Genomic DNA, 14134 nt, shown 5'->3' on the forward strand with positions numbered 1-14134 from the left:
GACACACACGGACACCAAGTAACAAAGTCACAGACTTACACCAAGTAACGCAGACACACACTGACACCGAGTAACACAGACACACTCTAACACCAAGTAACACAGACATACACTGACACCAAGTAAAAAAGACATACACTGATACCCAGTAACACAGACACACATTTACACCAAGTAACACAGACATACACTGACACCAAATAACAAAGACATACACTGATACCCAGGAACACAGACACACACTTACACCAAGTAACATAGAGACACACTTACACCATGGAACAAAGACACACACTGACACCCAGTAACAAAGACAGACACTGACACCCAGTAACACAGACAAACACGGACACCAAGTAACAAAGACACACACTTACACCAAGTAACACAGACACACACTGACACCCAGTAACACAGACACACACTTGCACCAAGCAACACAGACATACACTGACACAAAGTAACAAAGACATACACTGATACCCAGGAACACAGACACACACTTACACCAGGTACCACAGACACACACTTACACCAAGTAACAAAGACATACACTGACACCAAGTAACACAGACATACACTGACACCAAGTAACAAAGACATACAATTACACCAAGTAACAAAGACACACACTTACACCAAGTAACACAGATATAGACTGACACCAAGTAACAAAGACATACACTGATACCCAGTAACACAGACGCACACACACCAACTAACACAGACATACACTGACACCAAGTAACAAAGACATACACTGATACCCAGGAACACAGACACACACTTACACCAAGTAACACAGACACACACTTACACCAAGTAACAAAGACATACAATTACACCAAGTAACACAGACTTACGCTGACACCAAGTAACAAAGACATACAATTACACCAAGTAACACAGACAAACACTTACACCAAGTAAGAAAGATATACACAGACACCAATTAACACAAACAAACACACACTGACACCCAGTAACACAGAGAAACACTAATAAACAGTAACACAGACAGACACTGACACCAAGTCACAAAGACACACACTTACACCAAGTAACAAAGACAGACAATTACACCAAGTAACAAAGACAGACAATTACACCAAGTAACAAAGACATACACTTACACCAAGTATTTTGACATGCACTGACACCACGTAACAAAGACATACACTGATACCCAGTAACACAGACACACACTTACACCAAGTAACAAAGACATACACTGACACCAAGTCACAAAGACACACACTGACACCCAGTAACAAAGACATACACTGATACCAAGTCACAAAGACATACACTGATACCCAGTAACACAGACACACACGGACACCAAGTAACAAAGACACACACTTACACCAAGTAACACAGACACACACTGACACCCAGTAACACAGACACACACTTACACCAAGCAACACGGACAGTCACTGACACCAAGTAACAAAGACATACACGGATACCCAGTACCTCAGACACACACTTACACCAAGTAACACAGACATACACTGACACCAAGTAACAAAGACAAACACTGATACCCAGGAACACAGACACACACTTTCACCAAGTAACACAGACACACACTTACAGCAAGTATCAAATACATACACTTACACCAAGTAACGCAGACATACACTGACACCATGTAACAAAGACATACAATTACACCAAGTAACAAAGACACACAGTTACACCAAGTAACACAGCTATACACTGACACCAAGTAACAAAGACATGCACTGACACCCAGTAACACAGATACACACTTACACCAAGCAACACGGACAGTCACTGACACCAAGTAACAAAGACATACACGGATACCCAGTACCTCAGACACACACTTACACCAAGTAACACAGACATACACTGACACCAAGTAACAAAGACAAACACTGATACCCAGGAACACAGACACACACTTTCACCAAGTAACACAGACACACACTTACAGCAAGTATCAAATACATACACTTACACCAAGTAACGCAGACATACACTGACACCATGTAACAAAGACATACAATTACACCAAGTAACAAAGACACACAGTTACACCAAGTAACACAGCTATACACTGACACCAAGTAACAAAGACACACACTTACACCAAGTAACACAGACATACACTGACACCCAATAACACAGACACACACGTACACCAGGTAACACAAACATACACTGACACCAAGTAACAAAGACATACACCGATACCCAGGAACACAGACACACACTTACACCAGGTAACACAGACACACACTTACACCAAGTAACAAAGACATACACTGACACCAAGTAACAAAGACATACAATTAAACCAAGTAACAAAGACACACACTTACACCAAGTAACAAAGACAGACACTGATACCCAGTAACACAAACAAACACACACTGACACCCAGTAACACAGATAAACTCAAATAAACAGTAACAAAGGCATACACTGACACCAAGTAACACAGTCACACACTGACACCCAGTAACAAAGACATACACTGACACCAAGTAACAAAGACATACACTGATACCAAGTCACAAAGACAGACACTGATACACAGTAACACAGACACACACTGACACCAAGTAACAAAGACATACACTGACACCAAGTAACAAAGACATAGACTTACACAAAGTAACAAAGACAGACAATTACACCAAGTAACAAAGACATACACTTACACCAAGTATTTTGACATACACTGACACCAAGTAACAAAGACATACACTGATACCCAGTAACACAGACACACACTTACACCAAGTAACAAAGACATACACTGACACCAAGTGACAAAGACACACACTGACACCCAGTAACAAAGACATACAATGACACCAAGTCACAAAGACATACGCTGATACCCAGTAACACAGACACACACTTACACCAAGTAACACAGACATACACTGACACCCAGTAACACAGTCACACACTTACACCAAGTAACAAAGAAATAAAATGACACCAAGTAACACAGACACACACTGACACCCAGTAACACAGACACACTCTTACACCAAGTAACACAGACATACACTGACACCAAGTAAAACAGACATACACTGACACCAAGTAACAAAGACATACAATTACACCAAGTAACAAAGACACACACTTACACCAAGTAACACAGATATACACTGACACCAAGTAACAAAGACATGCACTGACACCCAGTAACACAGACACACACTTACACCAAGTAACACAGACATACACTGACACCAAGTAACAAAGACATACACTGATACCCAGTAACACAGACACACACTTACACCAACTAACATAGACATACACTGACACCAAGTTACAAAGACATACACTGATACCCAGGAACACAGACACACACTTACACCAAGTAACACAGACACACACTTACACCAAGTAACAAAGACATACACTTACACCAAGTAACACAGACATACACTGACACAAAGTAACAAAGACATACAATTACACCAAGCAACAAAGACACACACTTACACCAAGAAACAAAGACAGACAATGATACCCAGTAACAGAGACACACACTTACACCAAGTAACAAAGACATACACTGACACCCAGTAACACAGACATACACTGACACAAAGTAACAAAGACACACACTTACACCAAGAAACAAAGACAGACACTGATACCCAGTAACACAGACACACACTTACACCAAGTAACAAAGACATACACTGACACCCAGTAACACAAACAAACACACACTGACACCCGGTAACACAGAGAAACACTAATATACAGTAACACAGACATACACTGACACCAAGTCACAAAGACACACACTGAAACCCAGTAACAAAGACAAACACTGACACCAAGTCACAAAGACATACACTGATACCCAGGAACACAGACACACACTGACACACAGTAACAAAGACAGACACTGATACCAAGTCACACAGACATACACTGATACCCAGTAACACAGACACACACTGGCACCAAGTAACACAGACATACACTGACACCAAGTAACAAAGACATACACTGACACCAAGTAACAAAGACATACACTTACACCAAGTAACAAAGACAGACAATTACACCAAGTAACAAAGACATACACTTACACCAAGTATTTTGACATACACTGACACCACGTAACAAAGACATACACTGATACCCAGTAACACAGACACACACTTACACCAAGTAACAAAGACATACACTGACACCAAGTCACAAAGAAACACACTGACACCCAGTAACAAAGACATACACTGATACCAAGTCACAAAGACATACACTGATACCCAGTAACACAGACACACACGGACACCAAGTAACAAAGACACACACTTGCACCAAGTAACACAGACACACACTGACACCCAGTAACACAGACACACACTTACACCAAGCAACACGGACATACACTGACACCAAGTAACAAAGACATACAATGATACCCAGTAACACAGACACACACTTACACCAAGTAACACAGACATACACTGACACCAAGTAACAAAGACAAACACTGATACCCAGGAACACAGACACACACTTACACCAAGTAACACAGACACACACTTGCAGCAAGTAACAAAGACACACACTTACACCAAGTAACACAGACATACACTGACTCCATGTAACAAAGACATACAATTACACCAAGTAACAAAGACACACAGTTACACCAAGTAGCACAGATATACACTGACACCAAGTAACAAAGACATGCACTGACACCCAGTAACACAGACACACACGGACACTAAGTAACAAAGACACAAACTTACAGCAAGTAACACAGACACACACTGACACCCAGTAACACAGACACAGACTTACGCCAAGTAACACAGACATACACTGACACCCAGTAACACAGACACACACTTACACCAGGTAACACAGACATACACTGACACCAAGTAACAAAGACATACACTGCTACCCAGGAACACAGACACACACTTACACCAAGTAACACAGACACACACTTACACCAAGTAACAAAGACATACACTAACACCAAGTAACACAGACATACACTGACACCAAGTAACAAAGACATACAATTACACCAAGTAACAAAGACAAACACTTACACCAAGTAACAAAGACAGACACTGATACCCAGTAACACAGACACACACTTACACCAATTAACAAAGACATACACTGACACCCAGTAACACAAACAAACAGACACTGACACCCAGTAACACAGAGAAACACTAATAAACAGTAACAAAGACATACACTGACACCAAGTAACACAGTCACACACTGACACCCAGTAACAAAGACATACACTGACACCAAGTAAGAAAGACATACACTGATACCAAGTCACAAAGACATACACTGATACCCTGTAACACAGAAACACACTGACACCAAGTAACAAAGACATACACTGACACCAAGTAACAAAGACATACACTTACACAAGTAACAAAGACAGACAATTACACCAAGTAACAAAGACATACACTTACACCAAGTATTTTGACATACACTGACACCAAGTAACAAAGACATACACTGATACCCAGTAACACAGACACACACTTACACCAAGTAACAAAGACATACACTGACACCAAGTCACAAAGACACACACTGACACCCAGTAACAAAGACATACAATGAGACCAAGTCACAAAGACATACACTGATACCCAGTAACACAGACACACACTTATACCAAGTAACACAGACATACACTGACACCCAGTAACACAGACACACACTTACACTAAGTAACAAAGAAATACACTGACACCCAGTAACAAAGACATACACTGACACCCAGTAACACAGACACACACTTACTCTAAGTAACAAAGAAATACACTGACACCCAGTAACAAAGACATACACTGACACCCAGTAACAAAGACACACACGGACACCAAGTAACAAAGACACAGACTTACACCAAGTAACACAGACACACACTGACACCCAGTAACACAGACACACTCTTACACCAAGTAACACAGACATACACTGACACAAAGTAACAAAGACATACACTGATACCCAGTAACACAGACACACATTTACACCAAGTAACACAGACATACACTGACACCAAATAACAAAGACAAACACTGATACCCAGGAACACAGACACACACTTACACCAAGTAACACAGACACACACTTGCAGCAAGTAACAAAGACATACACTTACACCAAGTAACACAGACAGACACTGACTCCATGTATCAAAGACAGACAATTACACAAAGTAACAAAGACAGACAATTACACCAAGTAACAAAGACATACACTTACACCAAGTATTTTGACATGCACTGACACCAAGTAACAAAGACATACACTGATACCCAGTAACACAGACACACACTTACACCAAGTAACAAAGACATACACTGACACCACGTCACAAAGACACACACTGACACCCAGTAACAAAGACATACAATGAGACCAAGTCACAAAGACATACGCAGATACCCAGTAACACAGACACACAGTTACACCAAGTAACACAGACATACACTGACACCCAGTAACACAGCCACACACTTACACCAAGTAACAAAGAAATAAACTGACACCAAGTAACACAGACACACACTGACACCCAGTAACACAGACACACTCTTACACCAAGTAACACAGACATACACTGACACCAAGTAACACAGACATACATTGACACCTAGTAACAAAGACATACAATTACACCAAGTAACAAAGACACACACTTACACCAAGTAACACAGATATACACTGACACCAAGTAACAAAGACATGCACTGACACCCAGTAACACAGACACACACTTACACCAAGTAACACAGACATACACTGACACCAAGTAACAAAGACATACACTGATAACCAGGAGCACAGATACACACTTACACCAAGTAACACAGACACACATTACACCAAGTAACAAAGACATACACTGACACCAAGTAACACAGACATACACTGACACCAAGTAACAAAGACATACAATTACACCAAGTAACAAAGACACACACTTACACCAAGTAACACAGACATACACTGACACCAAGTTACAAAGACATACACTGATACCCAGGAACACAGACACACACTTACACCAAGTAACACAGACACACACTTACACCAAGTAACAAAGACATACACTTACACCAAGTAACACAGACATGCACTGACACAAAGTAACAAAGACATACAATTACACCAAGCAACAAAGACACACACTTACACCAAGAAACAAAGACAGACACTGATACCCAGTAACACAGACACACACTTACACCAAGTAACAAAGACATACACTGACACCCAGTAACACAAACAAACACACACTGACACCCGGTAACACAGAGAAACATTAATATACAGTAACACAGACATACATTGACACCAAGTCACAAAGACACACACTGAAACCCAGTAAAAAAGACAAACACTGACACCAAGTCACAAAGGCATACACTGATACCCAGGAACACAGACACACACTGACACCCAGTAACAAAGACAGACACTGATACCAAGTCACACAGACATACACTGATACCCAGTAACACAGACACACACTGACACCCAGTAACAAAGACATGCACTGATACCAAGTCACAAAGACATACACTGATACCCAGTAACACAGACACACACTGGCACCAAGTAACACAGACATACACTGACACCAAGTAACAAATACATACACTGACACCAAGTAACAAAGACATACACTTACACCAAGTAACAAAGACAGACAATTACACCAAGTAACAAAGACATACACTTACACCAAGTATTTTGACATACGCTGACACCACGTAACAAAGACATACACTGATACCCAGTAACACAGACACACACTTGCACCAAGTAACAAAGACATACACTGACACCAAGTCACAAAGAAACACACTGACACCCAGTAACAAAGACATACACTGATACCAAGTCACAAAGACATACACTGATACCCAGTAACACAGACACACACGGACACCATGTAACAAAGACACACACTTGCACCAAGTAACACAGACACACACTGACACCCAGTAACACAGACACACACTTGCACCAAGCAACACGGACATACACTGACACCAAGTAACAAAGACATACACTGATACCCAGTAACACAGACACACACTTACACCAAGTAACACAGACATACACTGACACCAAGTAACAAAGACAAACACTGATACCCAGGAACACAGACACACACTTACACCAAGTAACACAGACACACACTTGCAGCAAGTAACAAAGACATACACTTACACCAAGTAACACAGACATACACTGACTCCATGTAACAAAGACATACACTTACACCAAATAACAAAGACACACAGTTACACCAAGTAGCACAGATATACACTGACACCAAGTAACAAAGACATGCACTGACACCCAGTAACACAGACACAGACTTACACCAAGTAACACAGACATACACTGACACCCAGTAACACAGACACACACTTACACCAAGTAACACAGACACACACTTCCAACAAGTAACAAAGACATACACTAACACCAAGTAACACAGACATACACTGACACCAAGTAACAAAGACATACAATTACACCAAGTAACAAAGACAAACACTTACACCAAGTAACAAAGACAGACACTGATACCCAGTAACACAGACACACACTTACACCAATTAACAAAGACATACACTGACACCCAGTAACACAAACAAACACACACTGACACCCAGTAACACAGAGAAACACTAACAAACAGTAACAAAGACATACACTGACACCAAGTAACACAGTCACACACTGACACCCAGTAACAAAGACAAACACTGACACCAAGTCACCAAGACATACACTGATACCCAGGAACACAGACACGCACTGACACACAGCAACAAAGACAGACAATGATACCAAGTCACACAGACATACACTGATTCCCAGTAACACAGACACACACTGACACACAGCAACAAAGACAGACACTGGCACCAAGTAACACAGACATACACTGACACCAAGTAACAAAGACATACACTGACACCAGGTAACAAAGACATACACTTACACCAAGTAACAAAGACAGACAATTACACCAAGTAACAAAGACATACACTTACACCAAGTATTTTGACATACACTGACACCACGTAACAAAGACATACACTGATACCCAGTAACACAGACACACACGGACACCAAGTAACAAAGACACACATTTGCACCAAGTAACACAGACACACACTGACACCCAGTAACACAGACACACACTTACACCAAGCAACACGGACATACACTGACACCAAGTAACAAAGACATACAATGATACCCAGTAACACAGACACACACTTACACCAAGTAACACAGACATACACTGACACCAAGTAACAAAGACATACACTGCTACCCAGGAACACAGACACACACTTACACCAAGTAACACAGACACACACTTACACCAAGTAACAAAGACATACACTAACACCAAGTAACACAGACATACACTGACACCAAGTAACAAAGACATACAATTACACCAAGTAACAAAGACAAACACTTACACCAAGTAACAAAGACAGACACTGATACCCGGTAACACAGACACACACTTACACCAATTAACAAAGACATACACTGACACCCAGTAACACAAACAAACACACACTGACACCCAGTAACACAGAGAAACACTAATAAACAGTAACAAAGACATACACTGACACCAAGTAACACAGTCACACACTGACACACAGTAACAAAGACATACACTGACATCAAGTAAGAAAGACATACACTGATACCAAGTCACAAAGACATACACTGATACCCTGTAACACAGAAACACACTGACACCAAGTAACAAAGACATACACTGACACCAAGTAACAAAGACATACACTTACACAAAGTAACAAAGACAGACAATTACACCAAGTAACAAAGACAGACAATTACACCAAGTAACAAAGACATACACTTACACCAAGTATTTTGACATACACTGACACCAAGTAACAAAGACATACACTGATACCCAGTAACACAGACACACACTTACACCAAGTAACAAAAACATACACTGACACCAAGTCACAAAGACACACACTGACACCCAGTAACAAAGACATACAATGAGACCAAGTCACAAAGACATACACTGATACCCAGTAACACAGACACACACTTATACCAAGTAACACAGACATACACTGACACCCAGTAACACAGACACACACTTACACTAAGTAAAAAAGAAATACACTGACACCCAGTAACAAAGACATACACTGACACCCAGTAACACAGACACACACTAACACTAAGTAACAAAGAAATACACTGACACCCAGTAACAAAGACATACACTGACACCCAGTAACACAGACACACACGGACACCAAGTAACAAAGACACAGACTTACACCAAGTAACACAGACACACACTGACACCCAGTAACCCAGACACACTCTTACACCAAGTAACACAGACATACATTGACACAAAGTAACAAGGACATACACTGATACCCAGTAACACAGACACACATTTACACCAAGTAACAAAGACATACACTGACACCAAGTCACAAAGACACACACTGACACCCAGTAACACAGACACACAGTTACACCAAGTAACACAGACATACACTGACACCCAGTAACACAGCCACACACTTACACCAAGTAACAAAGAAATAAACTGACACCAAGTAACACAGACACACACTGACACCCAGTAACACAGACACACTCTTACACCAAGTAACACAGACATACACTGACACCAAGTAACACAGACATACATTGACACCTAGTAACAAAGACATACAATTACACCAAGTAACAAAGACACACACTTACACCAAGTAACACAGATATACACTGACACCAAGTAACAAAGACATGCACTGACACCCAGTAACACAGACACACACTTACACCAAGTAACACAGACATACACTGACACCAAGTAACAAAGAGATACACTGATAACCAGGAGCACAGACACACACTTAAACCAAGTAACACAGACACACATTACACCAAGTAACAAAGACATACACTGACACCAAGTAACACAGACATACACTGACACCAAGTAACAAAGACATACAATTACACCAAGTAACAAAGACACACACTTACACCAAGTAACACAGACATACACTGACACCAAGTTACAAAGTCATACACTGATACCCAGGAACACAGACACACACTTACACCAAGTAACACAGACACACACTTACACCAAGTAACAAAGACATACACTTACACCAAGTAACACAGACATGCACTGACACAAAGTAACAAAGACATACAATTACACCAAGCAACAAAGACACACACTTACACCAAGAAACAAAGACAGACACTGATACCCAGTAACACAGACACACACTTACACCAAGTAACAAAGACATACACTGACACCCAGTAACACAAACAAACACACACTGACACCCGGTAACACAGAGAAACACTAATATACAGTAACACAGACATACATTGACACCAAGTCACAAAGACACACACTGAAACCCAGTAACAAAGACAAACCCTGACACCAAGTCACAAAGACATACACTGATACCCAGGAACACAGACACACACTGACACACAGTAACAAAGACAGATACTGATACCAAGTCACACAGACATACACTGATACCCAGTAACACAGACACACACTGACACCCAGTAACAAAGACATGCACTGATACCAAGTCACAAAGACATACACTGATACCCAGTAACACAGACACACATGGCACCAAGTAACACAGCCATACACTGACACCAAGTAACAAATACATACACTGACACCAAGTAACAAAGACATACACTTACACCAAGTAACAAAGACAGACAATTACACCAAGTAACAAAGACATACACTTACACCAAGTATTTTGACATACACTGACACCACGTAACAAAGACATACACTGATACCCAGTAACACAGACACACACTTACACCAAGTAACAAAGACATACACTGACACCAAGTCACAAAGAAACACACTGACACCCAGTAACAAAGACATACACTGATACCAAGTCACAAAGACATACACTGATACCCAGTAACACAGACACACACGGACACCAAGTAACAAAGACACACACTTGCACCAAGTAACACAGACACACACTGACACCCAGTAACACAGACACACACTTGCACCAAGCAACACGGACATACACTGACACCAAGTAACAAAGACATACACTGATACCCAGTAACACAGACACACACTTTCACCAAGTAACACAGACATACACTGACACCAAGTAACAAAGACAAACACTGATACCCAGGAACACAGACACACACTTACACCAAGTAACACAGACACACACTTGCAGCAAGTAACAAAGACATACACTTACACCAAGTAACACAGACATACACTGACTCCATGTAACAAAGACATACAATTACACCAAATAACAAAGACACACAGTTACACCAAGTAGCACAGATATACACTGACACCAAGTAACAAAGACATGCACTGACACCCAGTAACACAGACACACACGGACACTAAGTAACAAAGACACAAACTTACAGCAAGTAACACAGACACACACTGACACCCAGTAACACAGACACAGACTTACACCAAGTAACACAGACATACACTGACACCCAGTAACACAGACACACACTTACACCAAGTAACACAGAAACACACTTACACCAAGTAACAAAGACATACACTCACACCAAGTAACACAGACATTAACTGACACCAAGTAACAAAGACATACAATTACACCAAGTAACAAAGACAAACACTTACACCAAGTAACAAAGACAGACACTGATACCCAGTAACACAGACACACACTTACACCAATTAACAAGGACATACACTGACACCCAGTAACACAAACAAACACACACTGACACCCAGTAACACAGAGAAACACTAACAAACAGTAACAAAGACATACACTGACACCAAGTAACACAGTCACACACTGACACCCAGTAACAAAGACAAACACTGACACCAAGTCACAAAGACATACACTGATACCCAGGAACACAGACACACACTGACACACAGCAACAAAGACAGACACTGATACCAAGTCACACAGACATACACTGATACCCAGTAACACAGACACACACTGACACCCAGTAACAAAGACATGCACTGATACCAAGTCACAAAGACATACACTGATACCCAGTAACACAGACACACACTGGCACCAAGTAACACAGACATACACTGACACCAAGTAACAAAGACATACACTGACACCAAGTAACAAAGACATACACTTACACCAAGTAACAAAGACAGACAATTACACCAAGTAACAAAGACATACACTTACACCAAGTATTTTGACATACACTGACACCACGTAACAAAGACATACACTGATACCCAGTAACACAGACACACACTTACACCAAGTAACAAAGACATACACTGACACCAAGTCACAAAGAAACACACTGACACCCAGTAACAAAGACATACACAGATACCAAGTCACAAAGACATACACTGATACCCAGTAACACAGACACACACGGACACCAAGTAACAAAGACACACACTTGCACCAAGTAACACAGACACACACTGACACCCAGTAACACAGACACACACTTGCACCAAGCAACACGGACATACACTGACACCAAGTAACAAAGACAAACACTGATACCCAGGAACACAGACACACACTTACACCAAGTAACACAGACACACACTTGCAGCAAGTAACAAAGACATACACTTGCACCAAGTAACACAGACATACTTTGACTCCATGTAACAAAGACATACAATTACACCAAGTAACAAAGACAAACAGTTACACCAAGTAGCACAGATATACACTGACACCAAGTAACAAAGACATGCACTGACACCCAGTAACACAGACACACACGGACACTAAGTAACAAAGACACAAACTTACAGCAAGTAACACAGACACACACTGACACCCAGTAACACAGACACAGACTTACACCAAGTAACACAGACATACACTGACACCCAGTAACACAGACACACACTTACACAAAGTAACACAGACACACACTTACACCAAGCAACAAAGACATACACTAACACCAAGTAACACAGAAATACACTGACACCAAGTAA

Source organism: Heterodontus francisci, unplaced genomic scaffold (genome assembly GCF_036365525.1).
Source record: "Heterodontus francisci isolate sHetFra1 unplaced genomic scaffold, sHetFra1.hap1 HAP1_SCAFFOLD_57, whole genome shotgun sequence".
In the NCBI taxonomy this organism is placed as follows: Eukaryota; Metazoa; Chordata; class Chondrichthyes; order Heterodontiformes; family Heterodontidae; genus Heterodontus; species Heterodontus francisci.